This window comes from Phoca vitulina, unplaced genomic scaffold (assembly GCF_004348235.1).
Source record: "Phoca vitulina isolate PV1807 unplaced genomic scaffold, GSC_HSeal_1.0 scaffold15, whole genome shotgun sequence".
Classification (NCBI taxonomy): Eukaryota; Metazoa; Chordata; class Mammalia; order Carnivora; family Phocidae; genus Phoca; species Phoca vitulina.
Window position 1 is genome coordinate 16,974,058 of NW_022589718.1, and position 17,666 is coordinate 16,991,723.

At 37.7% G+C, this 17,666-nt stretch overlaps 1 protein-coding gene and 1 pseudogene across 3 annotated transcripts in view; one reads left to right on the forward strand and one right to left on the reverse strand.

The window, feature by feature from the left end:
- Nucleotides 1-17,666, reverse strand: part of SGCZ (sarcoglycan zeta) — a 1,037,264-nt gene that overhangs the window by 165,081 nt on the left and 854,517 nt on the right. The gene's annotated exons all lie outside the window — the stretch shown is intronic.
- LOC116637890 lies at nt 14,705-15,849 on the forward strand (annotated as a pseudogene).

Sequence of the window (17,666 nt, forward strand, 5' to 3'; positions counted from 1 at the left end):
GTCATCTTCAATTTCTTTCATCAGTTTATAGTTTATAGTTTTCAGAGAACAGGTCTTTCACCTCTTTGGTTAGGTTTATCTTTTTTTTTTTTTTTTAATTTTTTTTATTGTTGGTTAGGTTTATCTTTAGGTATCTTACTGGTTTTCGTGCAATAGTAAATGTGATTGATTTCTTAATTTCTCTTTCTGCTGCTTCTTTTCTCTTTTTCTTTTTCTTTTTTTTTGCAAAAGATTTCTTTATGTTGATTTTGTTCTTTTTTATTTTTTTTATTTTTTAAGTTTTATTTTATTATGTTATGTTAGTCACCATACAGTACATCATTAGTTTTTGATGTAGTGTTCCATGATTCATTGTTTTCATATAACACCCAGTGCTCCATGCAATACGTGCCCTCTTTATTACCCATCACCGGGTTAGCCCATCCCCCCACCCCCCTCCCCTCTAAAACCCTCCGTGTATTTCTCAGAGTCTATAGTCTCTCATGGTTTGTCTCCCCCTCCGATTTCCCCACCTTCATTTTTCCCTTCCTTTTCCTAATGTCCTCCATGCTATTCCTTATGTTCCACAAATATGTGAAACCATATGATAATTGACTTTCTCTGCTTGACTTATTTCACTTAGCATCATCTCCTCGGTCCCATCCATGTTGATGTAAAAGTTGGGTATTCATCCTTTCTGATGGCTGAGTAATATTCCATGGACCACATCTTCTTTATCCATTCATCTGTTGAAGGGCATCTTGGCTCTTTCCACAGTTTGGCTATTGGGGACATTGCTGCTATGAACATCGGGGTGCATATGGCCCTTCTTTTCACTACATCTGTGTCTTTGGGGTAAATACCCAGGAGTGCAATTGCTGGGTCATAAGGGAGCTCTATTTTTAATTTTTTGAGGAACCTCCACAGCATTTTCCAAACTGGCTATACCAACTTGCTTTCCCACCAACAGTGTAGGAGGGTTCCTCTTTCTCCACAACCTCTCCAACACTTGTTGCTTCTTGCCTTGTCAATTTTTGCCATTCTAACTGGTGTAAGTGGTATCTCAATGTGGTTTTGATTTGAATTTTCCTGATGGCTAATGATGATGAGCATTTTTTCATGTGTCTGTTAGCCATTTATATGTCCTCTTTGGAGAAGTGTCTGTTCATGTCTTCTGCCCGTTTTTTGACTTGATTATTTGTTTGTTTGGGTGTTGAGTTTGAGAAGTTCTTTATAGATCTTGGATACCAGCCCTTTGTCTGTAGTGTCATTTGCAAATATCTTCTTCCATTCTGTGGGTTGCCTCTTTGTTTTGTTGACTATTTCCTTTGCTGTGTAGAAGCTTTTTATCTTGATGGAAGTCCCAAAAGTTCATTTTTCTTTTGTTTCACATGCCTTTGGAGATGTTTCTTGAAAGAAGTTGCTGTGGCCGATGTCGAAGAAGAGGTTACTGCCTATGTTCTCCTCTAGGATTTTGATGGATTCCTGTCTCACATTGAGGTCTTTCATCCATTTTGAGTTTATCTTTGTGTATGGTGTTAGAGAATGATCGAGTTTCATTCTTCTGTATATAGCTGTCCAATTTTCCCAGCACCATTTATTGAAGAGACTGTCTTTTTTCCATTGTATATTTTTTCCTGCTTTGCTGAAGATTATTTGACCATGGAGTTGAGGGTCCATATCTGAGCTCTCTATTCTGTTCCATTGGTCTGTGTGTCTGTTTTTGTGTCAGTACCATGCTGTCTTGGTGATCACGGCTTTGTAATATAGCTTGAAATCAGGCAGCATGATGCCCCAGCTTTGTTTTTCTTTTTCAACATTTCCTTGGTGATTTGGGGTCTTTTCTGATTCCATATAAATTTTAGGTCCTGTGACTTTACTGAATTTATCAGTTCCAGCAGCTTTTGGTGAAGTTCAGGCTTTTTTTTTTTTTTCTTAAGATTTTATTTATTTATTTGAAAGTGAGCGAGCAAGAGAGAGCACAAGCAGGGGTAGAGGCAGAGGGAGAAGCAGACTCCCCTCTGAGCAGGGAGCCCAACATGGAGCTTGATCCCAGGACTTTGGGATCATGACCTGAGCCAAAGGCAGAGTTAACCGACTGAGCCTCCCAGGCGCCCCTTTCAAGGTTTCTATACATAGTATCATGTCATCTGCAAATAGTGAAAGTTTGACTTCTTCTTTGCTGATTTGGATGCCTTTTATTTCTTTTTGTTCTCCGATTGCTGAGGCTAGGATTTCCAATGTTAAATAACAGCGGTGAGAGTGGATATCACTGTCTTGTTCCTGACCATGGAGGAAAAGCTCTCGGTTTTTCCCCATTGAGGATGATATGAGCTGTGGGTGTTTCATATGTTGATGTATGTTCCCTCTAAACCTACTTCGTTTTTTTTTTTTTTAAAGATTTTATTTATTTATTTGAGAGAGAGAATGAGAGAGAGAGCACATGAGAGGGGGAGGGTCAGAGGGAGAAGCAGACTCCCTGCTGAGCAGGGAGCCCGATGCGGGACTCGATTCTGGGACTCCAGGATCATGACCTGAGCCGAAGGCAGTGGCTTAACCAACTGAGCCACCCAGGCGCCCTCTAAACCTACTTTGTAAAGGGTTTTTATCAAAAATGATGTTGAACTTTGTCGGATGCTTTTTCTGCATCTATTGAAATGATCATATGTGTTTCTTATCCTTTCTTTTAATGTGTTGTATCACGTTGATTGATTTGCAAATATCGAACTACGCTTGCAGCCCAGGAATAAATCCCACTTGATCATGGTGAATGATTCTTTTAATATATTGTTGGATTCGGTTTGCTAGTATTTTATTGAGAATTTTTGCATCCATGTTCATCAGGGATACTGGCCTGCAGTTCCTTATTTTAGTGGTGTCTTTGTCTGGTTTTGAAATCAGGGTAATGCTGGCCTCATAGAATGACTGTGGAAGTTTGTCTTCCTTTTCTACTTTTTGGAATAGTTTGAGAAGAATAGGTATTAACTCTTCTTTTTTTTTAAGATTTTATTTATTTACTTATTTGAGAGAGAGAGAACAAGAGCACAAGCAGGGGGAGGGGCAGAGGAAGAAGGAGAAGCAGGATCCCCACTGAGCAGGGAGCCCAGTGCAGGGCTCAATCCCAGGACCCTGGGGTTATGACCTGAGCCGAAGGCAGCCACTTAACTGATTGAGCCACCTAGGTGTCCCAGTATTAACTCTTCTTTAAATGTTTGGTAGAATTAGCCTGTGAAGCCATCTGGCCCTAGACTTTTGTTGGGAGTTTTTTGATTACTGATTCAATTCTTCTGCTGGTTATCGGTCTGTTTAAGTTTTCTAATTCTCCTGTTTCAGTTTTGGTAGTTTATATGTTTTCAGGAATTTAACCATTTCTTCCAGATTGCCAATTTGTTGTCATATAGTTTTTTATAATATTCTCTTATAATTGCCTGTACTTCTGGGTTGTTGGTTGTTATTTCTCCTCTCTCATTTGTCGTTTTATTTATTTTGGTCCTGTCTCTTTTCTTTTTGATAAATCTGGCTAGAGGTTTGTCAACTATTATTTTTTTCAAAGAACTAGCCCCTGGTTTCATTGCTCTGTTCTTTTTTTTTTTTTTCCCCCTTCCTTCAGCTTGCTTTAGGCTTCATTTGTTGGTCTTTTTCTAGTTCCTTTAGGTGTAAGGTTAGGTTGTTTATTTGAGATTTTTCTTGCTTCTTGAGGAAGGCCTGTATTGCTATATACTTTCCCCTTAGGATGGTTTTTGCTGCATCCCAAAGATTTTGGACTGTTGTGTTTTCATTTTCATTTGTTTCCATGTATTTTTTTTTTTTTTTAATTTCTTCTTTGAGTTCCTGGTTGAGCAATTCATTGTTTAGTAGCATCTTCTTTAACCTCCATGTATTTGTGGTCTTTCCAAACCTTCCAATCTTTTGGTGCATGGTATGATTTCAATCTTTTTGTATTTTTTTTGAGGCCTGATTTGTGACCTAATATGGGATCTATTCTGGAGAACGTCCTTTGTACACTTAAAAAAAAAAATGTGTATTCTGCTGTTTTTGAATGGAATGTTCTGAATATATGTGAAGTCCTTCTGGTCCAGTGTGAGATTTAGAGGGAAGATGGCAGCAGAGTTGGAGTATCCTAGGCTCATCTCCTCCCATGAAAACAACTATATAACTATTAAAACACCCTTAATACCCCAGAAGTCAACCTGAAAAATGATGGAACAAACTCCACAGCTAAAGGGAGAGAAGAAACCACATTGAAGAATGTAGGAAGTGTGGAGACATGGTTTAGGGGAGAAACAGATCATGAATACTGTGAAAGGGAGACACCATGGTTGCAGAGAAGGGTGAGAGAGTAAAAGGAGTATACAGGGGAACACACAAGGAGAAAATCTCCTGAAGCCATTGCCTCGAAAATCAAGAGGTCTGAATTTCATGAGTTCTGGAACCAGTGGGGTTTAAAGCCTGGAGTTTTGAAGTGAGTGGGCTTGGCTGAGGTAGAGCCTAGACACTGCCCTGCTCTTGAAGAGAAGGCACGCAAACAACCTGGGGACAAATAGTATAGAAATAGTGATTTGAAGAATGCCTAGGCACACAGGGAGGAGATTATTCCAGTCTTCTTGGAGAGCTTCCCTGAGAGGCAGCATTCACAGAGATGCCTCTCTGGGAACAAAAATGCTGGTTGGTGCCATTTCTTCCCCCACCCCTCAGCATAAACACAGGGCAAGAAGCAGCAGAGCACAGACACTGGCTGCCTAACTTGTTTACACCAAGTCCTAAGCCCTGTGCTCTGGCAGGACTGCCCTTTCTAGTTTGTCTCAGTCCCAGCAGGCGGGCCCTTCCCCCAAGAAGACTAGCAGAGCCCTCCCCAACCAACACTCCCCCCCCCTGCCCCCGCTTATACCACGTCTCCTGACCAGAGAATTCTGCAGGGCCTTAGTTCTCCTCAATTAATATCAGGTCTCATTTCACAAGCAGACCAGAGCATACCTAGTTAAAACTCTACATTCAGGCCAAGGACCAAACACTGCCCACAGCAGGCCAGGAGAGCCCCTGCAGACAACTGGCTTGAAGGACAGAGCAGCCAAAACACAACAACAGAGCACACACACTGCACACACCAGAGACACTCCCTGAAGTGTCAGGCTGTGGACACTACATGACCTCTTCTTCAGAAGGCTATTACTTTCAGGAACAGGAAACATAATTGGCTTTTCTAACACACAAAAGAAGACAGAGACTTAGACAAAATGCCAAGACAGAGGAATTTATCCCAAATGAAAGAATAAGATAAAGCCACAGCCAGAGATCTAAGTGAAACAGAGATAAGTAACATGCCTGATGGAGAATTTAAAGTAACATTCATAAAGATACTCACTGGGCTTGAGAAAAGAACAGAAGATATCAGGGAGACCCTTACCACATAGATAAACAAGTTTAAAAAGAATCAGTCAGAGATGAAGAATGCAATAAACAAGATTGGGAACAGGCTTGATGCAATGAGTAGCAGACTGGAAGAAGTAGAGGAATGAATCAGTGATACAGTAGACAAAATAATGGAAAATAATGAAGCTGAACAAAAGAGAGAAAGAATTATGGAACAAGAGAATAGACTTAGGGAATCAGTGACTCCCTCAAACATAATGACATCCATATTATAGGCTTCCCAGAAGAGGAGAGAGAAAAGGGGGCAGAAAATTTATTTCAAAAAAATAACAGCAGAAAACTTCCCTAATCGGGAAGGAAACAGACATCCAGATCCAGAAGGCACAGAGAACTCCCATCAAAATCAATAAAAGCAGGCCAACACCAAGACATATTGTAATTAACTTTGCAAAATATACCGATAAAGAAAAAAATCTTAAAATCAGCAAGCCTAAAGAAATCCTTAACTTATAAAGGAAGACCTATAAGGCTAACTAGAGATTTCTCAACAGAAACTTGGCAAGCCAAAATAGAGTGGCATGATATACTCAAAGTGCTGAAGAGGAAAAATCTGCAGCCAAGAATACTCTATCCAACAGGGCTATCATTCAGAATAGGAAAGATAAGGAGTTTCCCAGACAAAAAACTAAAGGAGTTCATGACTATTAACCAGCCCTGCAAGAAATATTAAATGGAACTCTTTGAGTGGAAAGGAAAAAATCAAAAGTGACAAAGACAAAAAAAGGATCAGAGAACATCTCCAGAAACAATGACAAAAGGAGTATAAAATGGCAGTAAGGACATACCTATCAATAATTACTTTGAATGTAAGTGGACTAAACATCCAAAAGACCCCAATCAAAAGACATAGGGTATCAGAATGGATTAAAAAAAAAAAAAAAAAGAACAAGACCCATCTAGATCTGCCTACAAAAGACTCATTTTAGACTGAAAGACAACTGCAGATTGAAAGTGGGGAGGGTGGTAGTGGAAAAACATTTATCACACAAATGAATCTTAAAAGAAAGATGGAGTAGCAATATTTCTATGAGACAAACTAGACTTTAAAACAAAGATTGTAACAAGAGATGAAGAAGGGCATGATATCATAATAAAGGGGATAATTTAACAAGAAGATCTAACAAATTATAAATATTTATGCACCCAACATGGGAGCCCCAAATATATAAAACAATTAAAAACAAACATAAAGGAACTCATTGATAATGATGCAATAATAGTAAGGGACTTTAACATCCCACTTACATCAATGGACAAGTCATCTAAACAGAAAATAAGCAAGGAAACAATAGCTTTGTATATTTACCTTATTGTATGTTATTTTCAAAATTTGCTTTTAGAATATTATAATTATTCATTCATTGTATTCTTAGGATATATTTCCAAAATTAAATCTGTTGCATAGCTGTCTTTGACAATTTTTAAAAAGTATTAAAACATACATAAATTTACTCCTAGAAAGACTGAAGCCATTTATATTCCTATTAGAATTTTGTATCTGAATCATAATGACAAAACTATCATTAAAAATTTCATTTGAAAAGTTAACAAATTTATGTCATTATAGTTAACATGCATTTCTTGATTACTAGTGAGTTTAGTTTTTTCCTTGTGCGTGTTAGCTATGTTTTTGTGCATTAATTGTGATTTCCTTGTCAATTTTTTTATTTCACTAATAGAATATTTATGCATTCTTATAAGTGTAGAAGTATTGTTACATAAGAAGTATATAAACTTTTTTAGACAAAAATCATACAAGCTTTTTAGAAAGTATATAAGAATTTTTAATTGTTGCAAATTATTTTCCCTGTTTGCTAATTGTCCTCATTTCTTGAATATCATTTAATTTTTTTCAATGTGTATATATTCATATCATCTTAAAAAATATTTAAACTTGGAGATAAGGCAAAAATGTAAGCACCAGATCCTTTCAATGTCATATTAGAGTATTATGTGATAGGCTTAACCCAGCATTACTTAATTATCTAGGGAAATGTACCTCAATTTGACTTTACTATTTACCAGTAATTAAGGGCTTAGGCTCTGTGGAGAGACACATTAAATTAAAGATCTTTGCCCAGTAGAATAAAATAGCCCAAAAGGTTACAGTTTTATTGCTATGTAAGATATTAATGAGTTTGGTCTCTAACTCAGCAAATCTATTTCAATATATCTTTCTTTGCATACTATAAAAATCCTTGTTTTACAAAATAGTCTGAAACAGCATCGACATTTAAATGGTCATAGTACTAATGGGATAATATATCTTTGATATGTTTATTTTTATATATTCACGACAGTCATGCTTTTCAATTTTCAATATTTTGAAAAGTTTTTGCAGGCTCTACCAATATTCCCAATTACACTCAGTTGTCAGAGCCCATTAAGCTACATAGACTGAGAAGTGTACCTGTCAGGCTATTTAAATTCAAACAGGTCTTCTCTTGGTTTCTGAGGTGATTTCCAAGTAGCCCTAAGCTTTATTTTTGCAGACCTCTCATTTGTAGTGATTAGAATATGGTTTTATAGCCTGAGAATTTGGTGAGTTTTTTAAAGGGATAAAGGGATTTATTCTCTCTTTGGTGAGCAATGATGGAAAATATGGCTTCTTTTTTTGTTTGTTTTCTGCTATTTGTGAGAAGAAAATTTATATGCCCCTTAGAAATCAGAGCAACTTTTTGAAATAAGTATTGTGGATTTCTGTATATCTGTTTACTTTTGACTGATGAATGAGGTTGTCAAAATGAAGCTGCAGGATCTCCCCATGCATATATGTGTTAAAACCCTTTTCCTCTCATTATGTGAGTGTGGACTGCTTTCTTATTTCTGGAGTGTATTATTAAATTTTATTATAATCTCAAATTAAAGTAGCTCTGTATTAGTTGCTTTTTTATTGTGGAAAATACATATAACATAAAATTTACCATTTTAAACACTTTATTATTTTTTTTTTTTTAAAGATTTTATTTATTTATTTGAGACAGAGAGAATGAGAGAGAGAGAGCACATGAGATGGGGGAGGGTCAGAGGGAGAAGCAGGCTCCCTGCCGAGCAGGGAGCCCGATGCGGGACTCGATCCAGGGACTCCAGGATCATGACCTGAGCCGAAGGCAGTCGCTTAACCAACTGAGCCACCCAGGCGCCCCATTTTAAACACTTTAAATGAACATCTAAGTGCCTTTTACTATATTAACAATGCTGTGGAACCAGCACCACTATATAGTTCTAGAACTTTTTCATTAATCCTCCCCAACCAACCCCTCCGAAATGTTCCTGTATCCTTTAATCAGTCACTCCCCATTTCTTCATTCCCTAGCCCCTGGTTACCTCTAACCTGCTTTCAGTCTTTGCCTATTTGGGATATGCTACACAAATGGAATCATACAATATATGACATTTTGTAGTTTAGCTTCCTTCATTTAGCATGTTTTCAAGGTTTATCCATGTTGCGGCATGCACAGCTATTTCATTCCGTTTTTTAACTGAGTAACATCCCATTGTATGGATTTACCATATTTTACCTATTCATCCTGTAATGGACATTGGGTTGTTTCCAACTTTGGTAATTGTCAGTGGTGCTAGTATTATCATTCATGTACAAGGTTTTGCTTGAATACCTGTTTCCAATACTTTAGGTATATACTAGAAATGGAATTACTGGACCATATTCTAATTCTTTTTAACCTTTGAGGAACTGCCACACTGTTTTCGACAGTGATTGTACCATGTTACATTCCTATCAGCAATGTGCTGATTTCTCCACATTTCCGCCAACATTTGTCTCTTTGATTATAACCATTCTAGGGCATGTGAAATGGTATCTGACTGTGTATGTTTGTGTGAGTGTTTGTTGAGCATCTTTTCATGTGCTTGTTATTAATTTGTATATATTCTTTGATATACAGAGAAATGTGCATTCAAATTATTTGCTCATTTTTTGGGGTGCTTGGGTGGTGCAGTCACTTAGGTGTCTGACTCTTGGTATTGGCTCAGGTCATGATCTCAGGTCATGAGATGAAGCCTCATGTCAGGCTCCATGCTCAGCGTAGAGTCTGCTTAGATTTTCTCTCCCTTGCCTTCTGCCCCTCCCCGCTACACACTCTCTCTCTCTAAAATAAATAAATAAACCTTTCAAATTCTTTGCTCAATTTTTTAATTTCGTTGTTGAATTTCTGTTCTTAAATTGTAGGGATTCTTTATATATTCTGGATAATAAAGACTAAAGCCCTATCAGATATATGATTTGGAAATATTTGTCCCATTATGCAAACTTGTTTTTTGTTTTGTTTTGTTTTTACTTTCTTGGTAGTGTCCTTAGATGCACAAACTTTTTAGTATATGTGCTGCCAAAGTGAGCATGATGCACAAACTTTTGAAATTTTGAAGTCTCATTTAACTATTTTTGTTGCTGTTCTTACTTATGCTTTTGATGTCATATCTAAGAAACCATTACCAAATCCAAGGTCATTAAGATTTACCTCTATATTTTCTTCTAAGAATTTTATAGATTTAGCTCTTATATCTAGGTTTTTGACTCTATAAATTATTTTTGTATATGGTATAGGTAAGGGTCCAACTTCATTTGTTCGCATGTGGATATCTAGTTATCCCAGAACCTTTTTGTCAAAAGGCTATTCTTTTCCCATTGAATGGTCTTGGCACTCAGGTCAAAAATTAATTAATCGTAGATTCATGGGTTTACTTATGGACTTTCAATTCTGTTCCATTGCTCTATATGTCTATTTTTATGTCAGTATCATACTCTTGGTTATGTAGCTTGATAGTAAGTTTTGAAATCATAAATGTGAATCATCCAACTTTTTTTTTTCTTTTTCAAGATAGTTTTAACTCTTCTAAGCATTAGTTGGTTTACTAATAAATTAGATTAAAATATCTCTTGGGCACCTGGGTGGTTTAGTCGGTTGAGTGTCAGATTTTTTTTTTTTTTTCTTAAAGATGTTATTTATCTGAGAGAGAGAGAGAGAGTGAGTGGGAAGGAGAGGGAGAGAGAATCTGAAGCAGACTCCACACTGAGCTCAGAGTCAGACATGGCGCTCAATACCATGACGAAGAGTTGGACGCCTAACCCAGGCACCCTAAGTGTCAGACTCTTGGCCTCAGCTCAGGTCATGATCTCAGGGTTGTAGAATCAAGCCCCATGTCAGGCTCTGCACTCAGTGAGGACTCTGCTTGAGATTCTCTCTCCCTCTGCCTTGCCCCTCCCCTGCTCGGTGCGCACAAGCACACTCTCTCTACTTCTCTCAAAAATAAATAAATAAATCTTTAAAAGTAATCTCTTAAATTGTAGAATATGAAAAAAATAAACAAACAAAAACCAGCTTTTATCCTGCTTTCAGGATAGCAGTTTTCTATATTCAACATGCCACTAATACATATTTAAACTTTGCAATATGTCCGTTTTTGTGGAGTTACATAATGACTCTTTCTGTGAAAGACTTTTCAATTCTCTCTCTATATAAGATTCAAAGAAAACTCTCCTGCATGAGAAGTATTTATCAAAGGTATTTGCATAAGAAAAAAATGAGGCTTTCCTCATTTTTGGGCTTTCCCCACATACCAAGAATAGGAACTTTACTGTGTAATCTAGGCCCTCATTTTCTGTGTACAGGACCCAACTGCTTTAATAACACACTTAGGCAGAAGAAAAGCTTTTCCAATACTCTGTCCATTATCTTAAGAGAGAATGTATTATTCTTCTGGGCAATTCAATAGGTAGAAGAGGATTTTTAAGCTTCAGGGCTCAAGACTTAATGATATATTTCTAAATTCCATGTTTTATTTTATGGAACATCATTAACTAATATATTAATTTTATAAAACTTTATCAAGTATAAAAAATAAATGGAAAAGATTATGTATTTTTCTTTAATATTCCTACTCAGGAAATGGAAAATGAACAAATATATATACACAAGTGCCAGGGAGTTTTGCAGAAACTTACATGGGATAGACATGATGACCCCCACCCAAGTATAAATGAAGAAAGCAGCTAAGGAAGGTCTGTTGAAGGATATACCTCCTAAGCTAATTATTACTATAACAAATAATGATGAATGAGGTGAAATTTAAGAAAGAAAGGGAAGAAGAAGTAACACATGCAAACATATTGATTCAAGAGGCCATACTAAACTAGGGTTCAACAAGAAATTCAGCATATCCTGAAGACAAGAAACAAGATAGAGAGTAAGAAGACATGCTGTTGTTGATGAAAGAGAAGACTGCTTTATAGTGTGCTAGCTCCTAAATTATTTTATGTTAATGTTGTTTCTATAGCAATGTGGCATGGTAATTTAGAGTATGTCACTGAAAACTACTAGACCTTTCCTTACCTGGTCAAATTCTAACTCTATCATTTACTTGGTATGTGATTTTAGACCAGTTACTTAATAATTTTGAGCCTCAATTTGTAAATTACATGAATAGCTAAAAACACATGTAACATTATGTTATACACAGCATTTCTCAATAAATATTGTGTCATTATTAGGATATTATTATTGCTATTCCAGTATTAGTACACAAAACACACATTTATTAGGGTGTATTAATGTATAATACAACTTTGAAAGTCTTTTCATGATTCCTTAGGTTTTAGGATATAAAAGAATGGTCACCTTCATACCCCTGAAGAAAAGTAAACATAATGATTTACCAAAGATATATTGACTTATTGAAATTTTCAGAAGTAATCTCAAAAGTGCAGACAAAAATATCCTTTTAAGCTTGAATAGAGTCTAAAGAAGGACCTTTTTTCATTTTAAGAAAATCAAAAGAATATGGAAAAAACATAACTCAGCTACACATATCTAAAAAAATGAAGGAAAACCCCTGTAGACAATGAATATGATATATGTAAAATGAATACATTCAAATTTTAAAGCAGATTCTACACCTGTCACACATAAGTGCCAATTTTTTTCTTATTTTTTGTCTTTTCATCTGTGTAGAAAAATAAAATAGGATTCTATAAAACAGAGATATTTCAGTTTTCACAAAGACAAATCTTTGAAAATAATGAAATGCTTAGTGTCAGAATTAAATATCTCATGTCTACCTATGGACAACCAATGATTTCACATTAGCTTTTCACATTACATAGAAACTTCATCAGTAATTTGCACTTTTAACCCCAAAAGAAAAGTGTCAGTTTGGATATAAGTACACCAATTATTTCTAAGTAGTAAAGAATGGCTCAATTTTATAAATATAATGTGTTTCAATAATTCTCCAATCTATATAAAATATTCAAACTAGGTAATGCAAATTGACTAAGGTCAATGAACTAGTGAAGTTCATAAACCTCTGAAAGTATGTTGAAGTTATAGGGAATTTATTGATCTGAGATGTAGAAATTTTTCTAAGAGAATTATAATTAAGCATTTTCCTACTTTCTATGTAACTCCACCCCTTGAGAGGATTGGAAATAGATATTGAACACTTAATTAAGCCAGATCATTAATTAAAATGCTGCACTGCCTCATTACTGGCTCACACTGGTATCAGAACACCACAACAAACAAATCCTAGTTAGGCATCCCCCATCAATTTTATAATCACCCTTGGATTTGGCTTAAGAGGTCCACATCTCAAGACCCTGCTATATCAGCTTAAAGCTTACAGTATGATGTGGAAATTTTTCCCAAGTTTAAGAACAACAGAAATCACTTAAAATATTTCATTTTAATGTATGTTCTAAATGTTCTTTCCAATATTGTACCACATTCAGTCTAATAAAAACTCACTGGTATTCAAACCAAAATCATTGGTGAAAACACCTTAAACACCTTCTCTGTCCCTCTTCCTGTGCTGTGATTCCCTCTGCTCATTGGGAAGCCTGAACCACATCTTCTACTCCTGTCACCCAAGGTAAGGTCAGAGTTAAGTGTAAAGCCAAGATGTTTATATGAGACACTACATAGTAGCTTTTCTTGAATGTCTCTTTACTCTTCTGCTGAGGCTCTAACCCTGATTAGGGTAAGGTTTGTGTAGAGTGGGTATTTGACCTCTCTGGAAAAAAACAAACAAAACAAAACAAAATATAACTTGAAGAGCAGGTTTGATGGACAGCATGTCAAGTTCTAAATAAGAGAGTTTTCTTCAGGAAAACAAAGAGGATTGAGGAAATCTCAGTTTCTTGACCCATGATAGATAGAGGAAGAAGAGCCTGGAAAGAGAGGTGTAAAAGCAAAGCTATCTAACTTGTGTGATTTGATAATCTATCCCTGGGAATGTTCATAGTATTTTTATTCATAAACAAATTTTGATATATTCTTCCAATGAAATACTACTCGGCAATCAAAGGGAATGAACTGCTGAATGATGAAGCAATGTGGATAAGTCTTAAAGCTATTAGGTTGAGAGATGAAAGACAAAACAATACATATTATGATTCCATTTATATAAAGATCAAGAATAGGAAAAACTGATTCATGGCTTTCTATACCTCTATAAAGGTAGAATAGCGATTGCTCTGGGTGACAGGGTGAGGTTTGACTGGAAATGGGCATTGGGGAACTCTCTGGAGAAACAGAAATGTTTCTATCTTGACAGTAGTATGGGTCACAAGAGTATATATGTTTGAACTACATTTCAGAGTTATGCATTTCACTATACATGTATTATATCTATATTTGTTTTTTTAGAGAGAGAGCAGAGGGAGAGGGAGGGAGAGAATCTTAAGCAGGCCCCACACCGGGCACAGAGCCTGACAGGGGGCTCCATCTCAGGACCCTGAGATCATGACCTGAACTGAAATCGAGAATTGGACTCAATCGACTGAGCCACCCAGGCACCCCACATGTATTATATTTTAAGTAAAATATTGTTCTACGGCCAAATACAAGAAAGAAGGAAGGCAGGGAGGGAATGAGGAAGGGATGGTACAAGCTTGGGTTATTAGGTTAATATAGTACAATCCATATTCCCAGGTCTGCTACTTACTGTATGACCTTGGCCATATTACTAAAACTATCTAATTTTTTAAGTTTGTTACCTAAATAAAGGAGTTTTTCATGGTACCGTAAGATTGTTATGAAGATTAAATAACATGACAAATGTATGCAAAGTCTTTAGCACTGGGCTGCCTCACAGTTAATAATTGCTGGATGGCAGTGATAATGGTGATGGATAATAAGTACAGTGTAGGAATTATCTGGGGAATATGGCTGAACTGCAACACCTAAAGAGAAAAACTTGAGAAATTACAAACATCTTCTCAAAGTAGAGGTGACATCGTCTTTAAACCCTGCTTGGCAATCCCTGACACACCACCATGATGCCCAGGGAAGACAGGGCGACCTAGAAGTCCAACTACTTCCTTAAGATCATCCAACTTCTGGATGATTATCCAAAACGCTTCATTGTGGGAACAGACAATGTGGATTCCACGCAGGTGCAGCAGAGCCACATGTTCCTCTGCAGGAAGGCTGTGGTGGGCAAGAACTCCATGAAGCACAAGGCCATCCAAGGGCACTGGAGAACGCCCTAGCCCTGAAGAAATGGTTGCCTCATATTCAGGGGAATGTGGGTTTTGTGTTCACCCAGGAGGACCTCACTGAGATCAGGGACATACTGCTGGCCAGTAGGTATCAGCTGCCACCCGTGTTGGTGCCATGGCCCCATGTGAAGTCCCTGTGCCTGCCCAGAACGCTATTTTGGGCCTTAGAAGACACCCTTCTTTTTTTTTTTTTTAAAGATTTTATTTATTTATTTGACAGAGAGAGACACAGCGAGAGAAGGAACACAAGCAGGGGGAGTGGGAGAGGGAGAAGCAGGCTTCCCGCCGAGCAGGGAGCCCGATGTGGGGCTCGATCCCAGGATGCTGGGATCATGACCTGAGCTGAAGGCAGACGCTCAACGACTGAGCCACCCAGGCGCCCCAGAAGACCCCCTTCTTTCAGGCTGCAGGCATCACAACGAAAATCTGCAGGGGCACCACTGAAATCCTGAACGACGTGCAGCTGATAAAGACAGGAGACAAAGTGGGACCAGCGAAGCCACACTGCTGAACGTGCTGATTATCCCCCCGCTTCTCCATCCAGCAGGTGTTTGACAATGGCAGCATCTACAGCCCCAAACTGCTTTATATCACAGAGGAAACTGCATTCTAGCTTCCTGGACGGTGTCCCCAGTGTCAGTGTTATGTCTGCAGACTGCTTACCCGACCGTCGCACCAGTACCCCCTTCTATCAGCAATGTGTACAAGTGCGTCTGGCTTTGTCACGGGAGACTGATCACGCCTTCCCACTTGCTGAGGAGGTTGAGGCCTTATTGGCCGATCCATATGCATCTGTGGTTACTGCCCCTGTGGCTGCCACCACCGCTGTCACTCCTGCTGCTGCGGCAGTCCCAGCCAAGTGCGAAGCACAGGAAGAGTCAGAGGAGTTGGATGAGGAGATGGGATTTGGTCTCTTTGACTAATCAACAAAAAGCAACTCACAAAGCTAACTTCAGTTGTAAAACAAGGAAATAATGGCTTACTTCTCAAAAAAAATTTTTTTTTTTTTCTAAGAAGGAAGGACTCCACTAAAAGAATGTCCAGTATGTATTAGTCACTGAAATATTTACTTCTCCAGTACTGTTGCAGAGCCAAACTGCCTCAAAAGGAAAAGAGTAAGTTAGAAAAAAGTGAGAGATCCTTTGTGGCTACTAGAATTCTAACTACAGAGTAGAGTGAGAAGTGGGGTGCTGGACCCCAAAGAGGCGTGATCTGCCACAAATGGCAATAGTTTCATCACATAAATCTTTTTAAGATTTTATTTATTTGAGAGAGAGAGAGAGAGAGAGAGAGAATGAGTGGGGGGGGGGACAAGGAGCAGAGGGAGAGGGACAAGCAGACTCTGTGCTGAGCTCAGAGCCTGATGTGGGGCTCGATCCCATGACCCTGAGATCATGACCTGAGCTGAAATCAAGTCAGACACTTAACTGACAGCCACCCAGGCGCCCCTCACCACATACATCCTAAGGGTAGCCAGAACAATGTGGACCTGAAAGACAAAATTCAGGAGTGGAGGTACGTGAAGTGGCCAGTGCCAGACCAGGAAAGATAACAGCCAGCAGGTTCTCTGCCCCACTGTCGATGAGTGAATGAGTGAATCAACTTAGGATATTCAAGGAAATCATTATCATCATCACCACTGATGAGAGGACAAAAGGCACCTGAAGGCAAAACAAGAGCTGATACCCCACGAACGCCCTCCCCTTAAGGGGGAGTATGTATGACATTCCTCCAGCACTGTGGCCGCCTAAGAACAAAGGCAGGGAGAAACAAATGGTCAACTGAAAAAGATTACAGTTATGCAGGATAAGAAACTCCACTACAGTTTGTAACTGTCTTAATGATTTACAAGAAAAACACAGTATTAATAATAGCCAGACTTCCAGGAATCTATAGAGTCAATTTCCTGGAGCCTCAATGTTACTTTCACCTCCACAGGATAGAAAACCCTATATAATCAGTCACTCTTTATAATCACAGTGCAGCTCTCTCTGCCTGCGGGTCCTGTCCCTGTGCTATAATAAAAGCACCACTTTGCACTCTATAACATCTCAAGAATTCTTTCTTGACCATGTCACTCCACAATCCAGCATCATCATCATCATCCATGTATTGATAATTTACTATATGCTCAGACATTGTATATCGCTTATCTAGTTTTACCCCTTTCAAACAACCTTGTTGAGATCTAGGTATAAAATCCTTCAATGTACATATTTAAACTGAAAGAGTCTACACATGGCTTTCTTTAGAGCTTCTTCCCCTCTGCACGGAGCTGACTCCTGCTTTCTGAGAGAAGAAAGGACAGAATTGCGGAAATTTTTATTACAATTTCTACCTGAATAAGGATTCAAATCTCACAAAGACAACTTTTGAAAAGTGTAATAACTCCTTTTCTTGAGTTAACTGTCTGTTTACACTCAGATTCACCTTTGTCCTATTTTTATTTTGATATCTTATAGAACATACTACAACAAATTTCATAGAGGCCTTTTACCAAAAGAATAAAATTTAGACTTTTTAAATGAGTTCAATATGGAATCTAGAGAGAAAAAGATTATTTCTTAGTGTTTCAACTTTAGTTCCTCTAAAATGAGAATAATTTTATTTGACATAAGTTATTTTTTTCGGATGCCTCTGTCCCTTCATTGTAATACTCTAACCCCAAATCCATTTGACTGAATGTTAGAAAAGTAAATGTACTTTGAGTTGAATAACTTAAAAGTTGTTGGAAAACTTT